This window comes from Lepidochelys kempii, chromosome 2, assembly GCF_965140265.1.
Source record: "Lepidochelys kempii isolate rLepKem1 chromosome 2, rLepKem1.hap2, whole genome shotgun sequence".
Classification (NCBI taxonomy): Eukaryota; Metazoa; Chordata; order Testudines; family Cheloniidae; genus Lepidochelys; species Lepidochelys kempii.
In genome coordinates this window covers 235,915,279-235,928,458 of record NC_133257.1, presented here as the reverse complement: position 1 = coordinate 235,928,458, position 13,180 = coordinate 235,915,279, and the positions used below count along the sequence as shown (strand labels likewise).

The 13,180-nt window shown below is 43.3% G+C and overlaps 1 protein-coding gene across 1 annotated transcript in view; it reads right to left on the bottom strand.

Annotated features, from left to right (window-relative positions):
• Positions 1–13,180, bottom strand: part of GPR158 (G protein-coupled receptor 158) — a 320,809-nt gene that overhangs the window by 107,783 nt on the left and 199,846 nt on the right. The window lies entirely within an intron of this gene.

The following is a 13,180-nucleotide window of genomic DNA, read 5'->3' as shown; positions in this document are numbered from 1 at the left end:
ATGAACTTTTTCTCTTTTCCCCAAATAGAACAGTTATTACCATCTGTAATACCAGGGGATTTTCCCTGTAAAAACTCTCCATATCTACAGGGAAAGGGGGTAAGGGATATTGTTAAACTAAAAGCCTTATTTAATAATTCACATTTTAAATGATTTAACTGTTTTTCCTTCTTTTTCTGTATCTTTAATACAAGGTTATAAAAAATTTAATGGTCACTGTTGCCATGGGACTTAGTAGGCTGAGGTCTCTGTACTCAAAACCCTGAACATTGTTTAACTGCTTAGTGATGTACAGTGACAGGGTCACATTAATACCTTTGACTCTTTGGGCCTATTTATTCCATCAAAATTAACACAACAAGACCCCATTGTTCCTTGGCACTGCCCAAATATGACAAAAAGACCATTACTGCCCCCAAAGAGCCTACAATCAAAGTATAAAACAAGAAACAACCAGAGAATACAGACAGACACAAGGAATGTAAGTGGGGGGGGGGGGCGGGGAAGAAGACTAGTCAGGATTAGCGAGACACATCTAACTTATTTTATTTATTTTTTTGGCAGCTACAGAACTGGTGATTTCATTTAGAAGTAATGATTTTGTAGACGTCTTTGGATTGCACGTATAGAAGATAACATGGCAGGAGAAAGAAGAAACAGGAACCAACATATTATCACTGTGCAACACACCACACCTGACTTATTTCTATTTTTACACTGTTTAGTTCCTTCATTTTTTATCTATGACAGATTTTAAATGATTTTTCATGAGAGAGTGTTAGCCTTTTTACTGGACCTTAATTTTATAAAGCCAAAATTTGCTACTTTTTTCTTCCCACTATCTTTCCCTTTTTCCAATATCATGCTATATTTACCAAAGTAAATTCAACAAAATACACCAGAGATTACACAGCATCAACATCCCTCGCTCATCTAACAGATTCACACTGCACTGATGGCCAATATCTTTGAAAACTCGTGGCGATCGGAGGAGGTCCTGGACGATTAGAAAAAGGCAAATATAGTGCCCATCTTTAAAAAAGGGAAGAAGGAGAACCCAGGAAACTCCAGACTGGTCAGCCTCACCACAGTCCCTGGAAAAATCATGGAGCAGGTCCTCAAGGAAACCATTTTGAAGCACTTGGAGGAGAGCAAGGTGATCAAGAACAGTCAACATGGATTCACCAAGGGCAAGTCATGCCTGACCAACCTGATTGTCTTCTTTAACTGGCTCTGTGGATATGGGGAAAGCAGTGAACGTGATATACCTTGACTTTAGCAAAGGTTTTGATACAATCTCCCACAGTATTCTTGCCAGCAAGTTAAAGAAATATGGATTGGATGAATGGACTATAAGGTGGATAGAAAGCTGGATAGATTGTCCGGCTCAACGGGTAATGATCAACGTCTTGAAGTCCAGTTGGCTGCCGGTATCAAGCGGAGTGCCCCAGGGGTCGGTCCTGGGGCCGGTTTTGTTCAACATCTTTATTAATGATCTGGATGATGGGATGGGTTGCACCCCCAGCAAGTTCACAGATGACACTAATTTGAGGGGAGAGATAGATACGCTGGAGGGTAGGGATAGGGTCCAGAGTGACCTCAACAAATTGGAGGATTGGGCCAAAACAAATCTGATGAGGTTCACAAGGAGAAGTGCAGAGTCCTGCAATTAGGACGAAAGAATCCCATGCATAACTACAGGCTGGGGACCGACTGGCTAAGCAGCAGTTCTTCAGAAAAGGACCTGGGATTACAATGGACAAGAAGCTGGATATGAGTCAGCAGTGTGCCCTTGTTGCCAAGAAGGCTAATGGCATATTGGGCTGCATTAATAGGAGCATTGCCAGCAGATCGAGGAAAGTGATTATTCCCCTTTATTCGGCACTGGTGAGGCCACATATGGAGTATTGCATCCAGTTTTGCGCCCCCCCCCCATTACAGAAAGGATGTGGACAAATTAGAGAGAGTCCAGCAGAGGGCAACAAAAATGATGGAGGGGCTGGGGCACATGACTTATGAGGAGAGGCTGAGGGAACTGGGTTTGTTTAGTCTGCAGAAGAGAAGAGTGAGAGGGGATTTGATAGCAGACTCAAACTACCTGAAAGGGGGTTCCAAAGATGGAGCTCAGTTGTTTTCAGTGGTGGCAGATGACAGAACAAGGAGCAATGGTCTCAAGTTGCATTGGGGAGGTCTAGGTTGGACATTAGGAAACACTATTTCACTAGGAGGGTGGTGAAGCACTGGAGTGGGTTACCTAGGGAGGTGGTGGAATCTCCATCCTTAGAGGATTTTAAGGCCAGGCTTGATAAAGCCCTGGCTGGGATGATAAAGTTGGTGTTGGTCCTGCTTTGAGCAGAGGTTGGATTAGATGACCTCCTGAGGTCTCTTCCAACCCTAATCTTCTATGATTCTATGCACCTCACAGAAATTATGAAAAAAACCACAGTGAGATCTATAATTTCTTCTGAGTTTGAACAGTCTTTGTTCAACATTGTTTTAATCATGGGCCTGAAACACTGTAAAACCACTACCTAAATAAGGATGGTATATTGCATTCAGATATAACTTCATGTCTGACTGTAGTTAGTCAGCTTAGTTAGTCTAATGGGGAACTTATTCACCTATTGGCCCCTCTGGCTTTATGTTTTTTTAAACACTGGCCAACTGTCATTTTAAAGATCTCTCCCAGCTGACTAACAGGGAAATATCTTGGAAATGTGCTTCCACCTCTTCTGGAGTCAAAAACGGACTATGACTTCAAACAACAGCGTACTTTTTTCTGGTGCCAATGGCAGTTGTCCAGTTGCCACACATCCTATGACATTCCTACTGTGAGAACCCACTGAGTCCATAACGAGAGGCGGAGAAGCCCAGAACTGAGAGGAGTTTCAACATACTGTTATTGTCTTTCAGTAACCAGCAAAAGTAGACATTTAAATTATCGACTAGTTCTACCAACTCCTGTCATCGATTAACAAAATTAGACCAGTATTTCAAACTAACACACATTTGAGGTGGGGTAATTTTGCTATCCATATTCATATCCACAAAATAGAACACTGTGGCTTACAGATGGTTTCAGAAATTTTATACTGCATCCTCTATTTTAAAAAGTAAACTTGTTTACACTTTCAGAAGGTTCTGCGTAATTAGTTTTCTTGCCAGTTTTTCTCCATAAAGAACAAGCTACTTTGTGAGTCCATAGAATGGACTGTTCTCTAGAGCCCCAGAACGTATTCTCTACCCAACTACTCACAAGTACTGTATGTGAAGATACTTATAGTACTGCACCTGATCTTATTTAGAGTAGGTTGCTATTGACCTTGAGATTTAATGAGAAGCATTAGTTTAAATCTGGAGCATCCCTCACCACAGAAAGGTATCATGGGGAAAATTTAAAAATGTAATAAAACTCTGACTTCAGCAGAATTGCTCACATGAGTAAAGAACCAGGACCTTAAGGACCATTGTGGAAGCCCTTCATCACATGATTAGTTTCACTGGATTAGGGACTGCAAGCAGGGGTGAAAGTAACTTAAAGGACTTACCAGTACGCAGGGCGGCTGGGGTACTGGGCAAGGTGGGGGAGGGGAGCACGGCTCTGGGCCCCCAGAAGAGGTGTGGCCTTGGGCAGAAAGGGCAGGGCCAGGAGTGGGGATGCAGCCAGACTCCCCCAGCCAGCCCTTCAGCGCCATCCGGCCCACGCTGTCCAAGGCTCCGGCAGCGATTTAAAGGGCCCTTTAAATTCTGGCTGCTGCTGGGAGCCCCAAGCCCTTTTAAATTGCCAGGCCCCAGGGCAGATGCCCCTTCCGCCACCCCATCAGCAGCCCTGCCAGTACAGTCACCTATGTACCGGCGGCCACTTTCTTACTGGTACACCGTACTGGACTGTACCGGCTTACTTTCATTTCTGAGTGCAAGACTGAACCCCATGTAACCCTCCAGACCAACAGTCTAAGAGTGAGGCTTAAAATCAAAAGTCCAGTGAAAACCTAACATGGTGGTTGGTTCAATTCATTGGTCATTAATTCCACACAATTTAACACTGCTGTCTTACTCTCCTTCCCCCTATACACACATACACACAATTGGCTGCTGGGTGAGCATAAAGATTTTTTACATCTACAGGCACATGACTGTTCAAATTGGGCTTTTTTAAAAATTTGAAAGTTAGTACAGGGAATCATGGTGAAAGTTATAGTCCTGTAATATCCTGGACAAACCTTACTGAATTAAGTTAACATATTTTAGGAGCTTGTATTAAAAATGCAAATGTTTGTGTCTTATTGTGGGATTGTATTTAATTTGTCGAGGACACCTGACTAATGAAAACCTTGGACAGTGTTGTGAGCTTCAAAGGAATCTATTAACAATGGATTAAGACAAAAATGAATTTTTAAAAATTAACTGCACTTCCCAAGAAATTTCTAGGGGGAGGTGTATGCAAATAAACCTCATCTGGTTATGCAAGAACTCAGCCTTTTGAAGCTTCATCCTGAGAGGGGTACCTTTGTCTGACTGATTACCTATTCATGGTGGTTTAAAAGACCCAAACCGGATAAAAAAGCGATTTACAGAGCCATAAAGGGGCTGGTTCTGAGTTGAAGCTGTTATGAATTGGTGACCACAGGAAAAAACCTGTGAGGGATATGAATGTGTGTGGTTCACCAGCCAGAGCCCTTGTTGGAGTGACGGGGTGATCTCTGGTAAGCTTATTAGTATGCATGTAGGTTCTTTTCTTGTTTTAATATGTTTTCTCTGTAATGCTTTAACCTTAATAAATGTCCTTGCTTAGAAAGAGCTGTGCGATAACTGTAGCAATTACATTGTTTGCCATCTCTGAGAGGAGAAATGAAGCAGGCCTGATTAGGCAGACTGTCTTTTGCTGCAGAGGTCACAGTATAGACAGAGAACTGTTCAGCCTGGAAATATCCTAGTCAGAAGGGAGAGAGACATGTGTCTCCACCCAAGAGAGGCAACGTCTGGGAAGCCGGAAGCCTAGAGTGGGTGCTGTTGCTCGCCTACAGAGGGGAAATACAGATGCAGTTTCCCTGAACTGTGACAATCAAATTCCAAAATTCCACACTTTACCTCTAGACCTGCAAATGAATGGAATGGTTTTTGGTCTTGGTACCACAGTGACCTTCACAATCACAAATGTCCATTCACTTAAGAAAAACTTGTGGGACTAATTAACACAAAAGAATGGAACTACATAACACAAGCGTCTCCAGCCCCACTGACAAATCTAGCAAGTGCCATTTTAAAATCACACAACATGTTCTGACAGCATTACATATTTCACAATTCAAATAACTACAAGCAGTTTGACTTTTTTTTTTTATTATGTACTTTGCGTGCTCCTGTCCTGAGAAAACACATTAAAATTCACACTGAATTTTATCCAACTTTTTTTCCCCTTGGAATTGTTTATACCAGAAGTCCTGACCTTCAGGGTTTCCAAATCCCAACCTTGTCACAAACACCAACAAAACTGATGACTAATAGAAAATTTTCTAATTTGCGCCAATCAAGATTTGCACAGCCATGCTGTGGGACCATGGGAACTCCTTTTAATTTCCTCACTAATTAATATATTCTATTTTTGTATTGGTGCCAGTGAAAACATGAAGAACTGTTACATCATACAATTTACTTTTCTGGTATTCCAAACAGCATTAATAAAAAATCAGTGGATTTTTAAAAGTAGTACTGCACCCTATTCTCCAGGAAAGGCAGAACAAAGGACAATTTTTTCTAATCACATGAACTGGCATATATGACTGGCTTTGCTGAGGATACTTCCTGGATTGAGTTTCGATGTGGTTTTTTGACTTACCTCAGAAGTTGCACCATCACATTATTCAGCTTTTATTATTTTGCTGATTATCTGTACCGCCCCCAAAACTGGCTAGGTACGTACAAGGGCTGAGACACACTTTGGGGATCAGGAACGTGGGTAAAGCCAGAGGAGCCCTTAACACAGACAGTGCCAGAGCAGACACCAGCCTCCCTGTCGGTGGACTCCCAGTGCAATTTCTTCCTCTTTTGGGATGGTGCCAATAACTCCAGCACCACTTGTTGAGGATGCAATCCATCCCATCATCCAGATCATTAATGAAGATGTTGAACAAAACCGACCCCAGGACAGACCCCTGGGGCACTCCGCTTGATACCAACTGCAAACTAGACATCAAGCCGTTGACCACTACCCATTGAGCCCGACAATCTAGACAGCTTTCTATCTACCTTATAGTCCATTCATCCAATCCATACTTCTTTAACTTGCTGGCAAGAATATTGTGGGAGATTGTATCAAAACCTTTCCTAAGTTAAGATATATCATGTCCACCACTTTCCCTATATCCACAGAGCCAGTTATCTCATCAAAGAAGACAATCAGATTGGTCAGGCATGACTTGCCCTTGGTGAATCCATGTTGACTGTTCCTGGTCACTTTTCTCTCCTTCAAGTGCTCCAAAATGGATTCCTTGAGGACCTGCTCCATGATTTTTCTGGAGACTCAAGTGAGGCTGATCAGTCTGGAGTTCCTCTGATTCTCCTTCTTCCCTTTTTTAAAGATGGGCACTATATTTGCGTTTTTTCAGTCATCCAGGACCTCCCTCGATTCCCAGGAGTTTTCAAAGATAATGGTCAATGGCTCTGCAATCACATAGCCAACTCCCTCAGCACCCTCGGATGCATTGCATCCAACCCCATGGACTTGTGTTTGTCCAGCTTTTCTAAATAGTCCTTAAACTGTTCTTTCACCACTAAGGGCTGCTCACCTCCTCCCCAAACTGTGCTGCCCAGTGCAGCAGTCTGGGAGCTGACCTTGACTGTGGAAACCAAGGCAAAAAAAGCATAGAGTACTTCAGCTTTTTCCACATCATCTGCCACTAGGTTGCCTCCCCCATTCAGTAAGGATCCCACACTTTCCCTGACCTTCTTCTTGTTGCTAACATACCTGTAAAAACCCTTCTTGTTACCCTTCACATACCTTGCTAGCTGCAACTCCAATTGTGCTTTGGCCTTCCTGATTACACCCCTGCATGCTCAAGCAATATCTTTATACTCCTCCCTAGTCATCCGTCCAAGTTTCCACTTCTTGTAAACTTCCTTTTTGTGTTTAAGCTCACTGAAGATTTCGCTGTTAAGTCAAGCTGGTCGCCTGCTATATTTGCTATTCTTTCTGCACATCGGGATGGTTTGTTCCTGAGCCCTCAATAAGGCTTCTTTAAAATACAGCCAGCTCTCCTGGACTCTGTTCTCCCTCATATTAGCCTCCCAGTGGATCCTGCCCATCAGTTCCCTGGGGGAGTCAAAGTCTGCTTTTCTGAAGTCCAAGGTCCGTATTCTGCTGCTCTCCTTTCTTCCTTTTTTCAGGATCCTGGACTCGACTACCTCATGATCACTGCTGCCCAGGTTGCCATCCACGTCTACTTCCCCTACCAATTCATCCCTGTTTGTGAGCAGCAGGTCAAGAAAAGCACGGCCCCTACTTGGTTCCACAAGCACTTGCACCAGGAAGTTGTCCCCAAGACTCTCCAAAAACTTCCTGGATTGTCTGTGCACTGCTGTATTGCTCTCCCAGCAGATGGCAGGGTGATTGAAGTCCCCCATAAGAACCAGGGCCTGTGATCTGGAAACTTCTGTTTGTTGTCCGAAGAAAGCCTCATCTACCTCATCCTCCTGGTGTGGTGATCTATAGCAGATGCCCACCACGACATCACCCTTGTTGCTCTCGCCTCTAAATTTAACCCAAAGACTCTCAACAGGCTTTTCTCCAGTTTCATACTGGAGCTCTGAGCAATCATACTGCTCTTTTACATATAGTGCAACTCCTCCACCTTTTCTCCTCCACCTGTCCTTCCTGAACAGTTTATACCCATCCATGACAGTGCTCCAGTCATGTGAGTTACCTCACCAAGTCTCTGTTATTCCAATCACATCATAGTTCCTTGACTGTGCCAGGACTTTCAATTCTTCCTGCTTGTTTCCCAAGCTTCTTGAGTCCATCTACAGGCACCTAAGATAACTAGCCAATTCCCCTACTTTCTCAGTATGAATCAAGCGGCGTCCCCTGTTACACCCTCCTCCTTGTGTTTCCTCCTGGTATTCTACTTCCCGACTTACCTCAGGGCTTAGGTCTCCATCCTCCAGTGAATCTAGTTTAAAGCCCTCCACACTAGGTTGGTAAGCCTGCCTGCGAAGATGCTCTTCCCTCTCTTCGTTAGGTGGATGCCATCTCTTCCTAGCAATCCTTTTTCCAGGAACAATACCCCATGGTCGAAGAATCCAAAGCCCTCTCTCCAACACCACCTGCGTAACCATGCATTTACTTCCACAATTCGATGGTCCCTACCTGGGCCTTTTCCTTCAACAAGGAGGATTGATGAGAACACTATTTGCACCTCAAACTCCTTTATCCTTCTTCCCAGAGCCACATAGTCTGCAGTGACCTGCTCAAGGTCATTCTTGGCAGTATCATTGGTGCCCATGTGGAGAAGAAGGAAGGGATGACAGTCTTGATCAGTCTCGGCAGACACTCTGTCACATCCTGTTCCTCCACAGTTCCTCCCTATTTGTCAGAATCAAATCTAGAACAGCTTCTCCACTAGTACGTTTCTCCACCAAAAAATTGTCTCCAATACATTCCAAAAACTTGTTGGATAATCTGTGTACCCCTCTATTATTTTCCCAAAGGATGTCTGTGTATTTGAAATCCCCCATCACCACCAAGTCCTGTTCATATTAGATTATATTCTTGTCTTCTCTGAAAACCAGATGCTACTTGAGCAACACTTTTGCCTTGCCTTTGACAGACTCATAGAATCATAGAATATCAGAGTTGGAAGGGACCTCAGGAGATCATCTTGTCCAACCCCTGCTCGAAGCAGGACCAATACTCAATTTTTGCTCCAGATCCCTAAATGGCCCCCTCAAGGATTGAACTTACAACCCTGGGTTTAGCAGGCCAATGCTCAAACCACTGAGCTATCCCTCCCCCACAGACTCTGGCAGCATCACCTTTATATCAGAGAAATGTGACTTTAACAAGGACGTTATCGAGTTCCTTGGTTATATAATTTCCACTGACAGCCTGAGAATGGACCCATGGAAAGTGTCTGTCATCATTCAGTGGAGCATCCCAAAGGATGTAAAGGACATCCAGTGGTTTCTTGGATTTGCCAATTTTTATTGGTGCTTCACTAAAGAATTCTCCCAGTTGTAGCACTGATAACAGTGCTCCTCAAAAAATGGCTTTGCTTTGTCTGGTTGGTGGAAGTACAGTCTGCCTTCAATCAGCTAAAGAAAGCCTTCACTTCAGCTCCTGTTCTTGTGCACACAGATCCCACCAACTCTTTTACTGTGGAAGCAGATGCCTTGAATTTCGTAATTGGGGCCATACTTTTGCAAAATGCAGGCCCCTGAAACCAGCTCCATCCTTGTGTGTATTATTCACATTAACTAAGCCATGCTGAGAAGAATTACAATATCTGGAACAAGGAACTACTTACAATTAAAAGGGCATTCAAAGAACAGAGACATCTTTTGGAAGGAACTCAGTCTCCAGTCCAGGTCCTCACAGATCACAAGAACTTAGAATATCTTCAAATGGCCCATAATCTAGATCAACATCTAGATCCACGGGTCATTTTTTTTGCCACTTCGTTTCATCACCTGCTGCCCTGGGTCATGAAATGGGAAAGCAGATGCCCTTTCCCACAAGGAGAAATACACCGCAGCAGAGAAGACTCCCCAAAATACTGTGCTACAACCATTAATTTTATTCATGGAACCACAGACCAGGATTTGATGTCCCTTATTCGGACTCTATTCCATGAAGACCCACAAGCAGCCAAAATCTGTCAACATTTGATACTTCTGACATCCCATTCAGGTTTCCACTTGCACAATGATCTACTGTATGGTAGGAAGTGCCTTTACATTCCAGAAGGTCTGTCAGGACTCAAAATGTTAAGAATATGCCATGCCACACAAGCGGCCAGCCCTCTAGGCCACAGTTAAGACCCTGGACTTGAGGCTATGAAGTTTCTGGTGGCCACGGGAGAGTACTGACATGAAAAAAAAAATATCAGTTCCTATGACCTTTGCTGTGTAAGCAAGTGCCCACACATTCAAGCATTCAGCCTACTCCAGCCTCTGCCTACCATTCCTCAACCCTTGTCCATGGTCCCATTGGACTTCATTGTAGAAATACCTTGCTCCCAAGATTGTACGATCATCCTGGTAGCTGTTTACCTTCTCATTAAGGTGGTGCATCTTATTTCTTTTTTGCTCTCTCCCCAATGCTTAGGAAACAGCCTGCCTTTTCCTAAACCATGCTTTTCAGCTCCACAGATTGCCAAATAGAATAGCGCCTGATCACAGCCCACAATTCACTTTCTGATTCTGGCATGAACTCCTAGGAACTGAACTTTTCACCTCCTCAGCCTACCACCCACAGATCAACGGACAGACAGAGCAGATAAATCAAATCCACAAGCAATACCTTTGATCTTTCCTTAACTATAGTTAAGATGACTGGGTCATTCTCCTGCCCTAGGATTAATTTGCTTATAATAACTCCATCCATGCCTCCATCTGACATAGTCCATTTTCACCGTTGTCTCCATTTAATCACACCTGCAGACTTGCAAGTTTCTGCTGTGATAGACCTCATTACCCACCTTCATCAAGTACACCAGGAACTTACAGAGCATCTGGAAGCCATCAAGGAAACATACAAACACTATGGTGACCGAGATCACCAAGTTGCATCGACACTAAGAGTGGGTTGACAGGTCTGGCTGTCTGCTAACCATGTCAGATCTTTCTGCCCATCTGCCAAATTAGATCATCAATACTTGGGTCCATTCAAAATTGCTGAACAAGTCAACCTGGTAACATTTTGACTCCAGTTGCCAGAATCCCTGGAAGTCTACCTGGTTTTTTATGTGTCCCTCCTACTCAGAAAATCCCTTTCCTAGCATCTCTGCTTCACTGGCCCCTCTCATGGAGGTCCAGGGTCAGGCAGAATACAAAGTGTGAGTGTCATAAACATACAGCTAAGGGTAGCATAAAATCCCTCCTTTACCTGTAAGGGGTTAAGAAGCTCAAATAACCTGGTTGGCACCTGACCAAAAGGACCAATAAGGGAAGAAGATCATTTCAAATCTGTGGGGGGAGGTTTTGTTTTGCGCTCTTTTTGTTGTTCTCTCCGGGACAGAGAGGGACCAGGGCAGGAAAAACCATCCCCTAAAACCCTACCTAAAATAAGCATCCAAGATTACAAAAATTGTAATCTTTTGAAAATCTGGCCATAAATGCCACAATGAGAGCTACGGGTATTGGACTCCTTTGATTATTTGGCCCTGGCTGAGTGCTGAACATTAGAAAATGTGGCCCTGACGTTTTATTTGAACCTAGTCCTAAAAGCTCAAATCTCTATCCATTTGAGCTAGAGGAAGTAACTCCACTAGCAGGTAGAAAGTAGCCTATTTTTCTCACTGAGGGCAGCCACTTGGACACACTAAAGACACTGCCTGTTGAACTGATTATAGAATTTACACGTGAAAACAGTAACAGCTGGTGAGAAAAAGTAGGAGACACATGCAAAGGGTAACAAAATATGTTTTGTTTTCACATGAATGGAGATTGAGTAAGTCAGAGATGCAGGAAGGCCACTCTAAATATCAGGAGGTGCAAGGAGAATGCTCTCACTGACACAGAAGTATTGTGCTAATGGATGAGGAGGAGACCATTATTAGGCAAGCATAAGCAGTGGGGAGTAAAGGGACACAAACAGGTTTATGATCAAGTCTATGGAGGTGAGTTTAAAAATAAGGAAGGCTGTTTTGAACCTAACCCTGAAGTGAATACACAGTCAGTAGAGTTATTTAGTGTGGAAATTGTGTGGCATAAGTCCTTGGCCAGTGAGAGAGGAGGTGCCCTAGCTAAGAAATTTACAATGGTCAAGGTGAAAGGATATGAAAGCAAGAACAGGATTTCAACAGAGGTGTATGTGAGGCATTACTGAACTGTGGTCCCTACCTGGAAAATACAGGTAGCACAAAGTGGCGTTAAACTGGCTGGAGATAGGCAGAATTTTATATTGATTGTGCAGGGACACTGCCACTCAGTGGAAAGCTGGCAGAGTCATCTCTAGTGCCTCCTGTGCCAGTCCCCCACCACTCCTGATCGAAGGGAAAGAAAGGTTTGTGTAGGAGTTGTGTTGGAAACATGGGGGTGGGAGGGTAGGCACAGGGTGATGGGGGAAGGTGGAACAGAGCTGCAGAATGTCCAATCCTTAAAAGGACCCAGATCTCGTTCAATCAGGGACCCACAACCAGCTCACCAGCTCCATTCTATGTAAGGAGAATCAAGGCCAAAGAGAGGTATAAACGTAGGAGATTCAGAATCCTGATTTTCCTTAGATGTAGTGGAGAGGGGGAGCTGCATGGAGCTGGTTGAGCACAGTATGGCGATGTACTAAACAAGAAGTAAAAATTCCGATAAATAAATTTAACCTATTAGGCAGGAAGTCTAAAAGTAGAAGCTGAGCTTTTCACTAATTGTCATGCTACAAAATATCCACTTGACATATAAAATGAAGAACAATTATCACTGCAGTCTTTTAATTATGAAATAAAAACAATTCTGCTCCAGTTTCAACGTTTTAAGTGCATTTTCCCCAGATCTATTAATTCCTTAAACAATTTGTTCTGATTCACAGAATTACAAAAACATTCCTAGACCTTTATAAATAAATAAAAATCCAATGTAACAGAAAAAGAGTTGAAGACCAGCAGCTGCACATATGTGAATTAGGTCTGATGTGATAATCAATATCCCATACCCTACCTATCTGGCATGAATTAAAATGTGTATAAGTGCCATCTGGGTACAAGTTATTCACTCATTTTATAGCCCACACTCGATCTTTTATTCAGCTATGTGTTCCGTAAAGGTTCATGCGAGCACAGGCTTGGATATGGTGTATGTACAATAGAACCTCATTAATTCACACTTCAAGAATCCACACATCCCATAATTCACACTCCAGAGTGGCAGTCTCTCCCTATTTAACAAGGTTTCGTAGCAGAATTCTACCGTGAGCTTACAGAAGTATGTTCTTAAAGCTGGTGAAATAATGGTTCATTTATCTGTCTAGGCT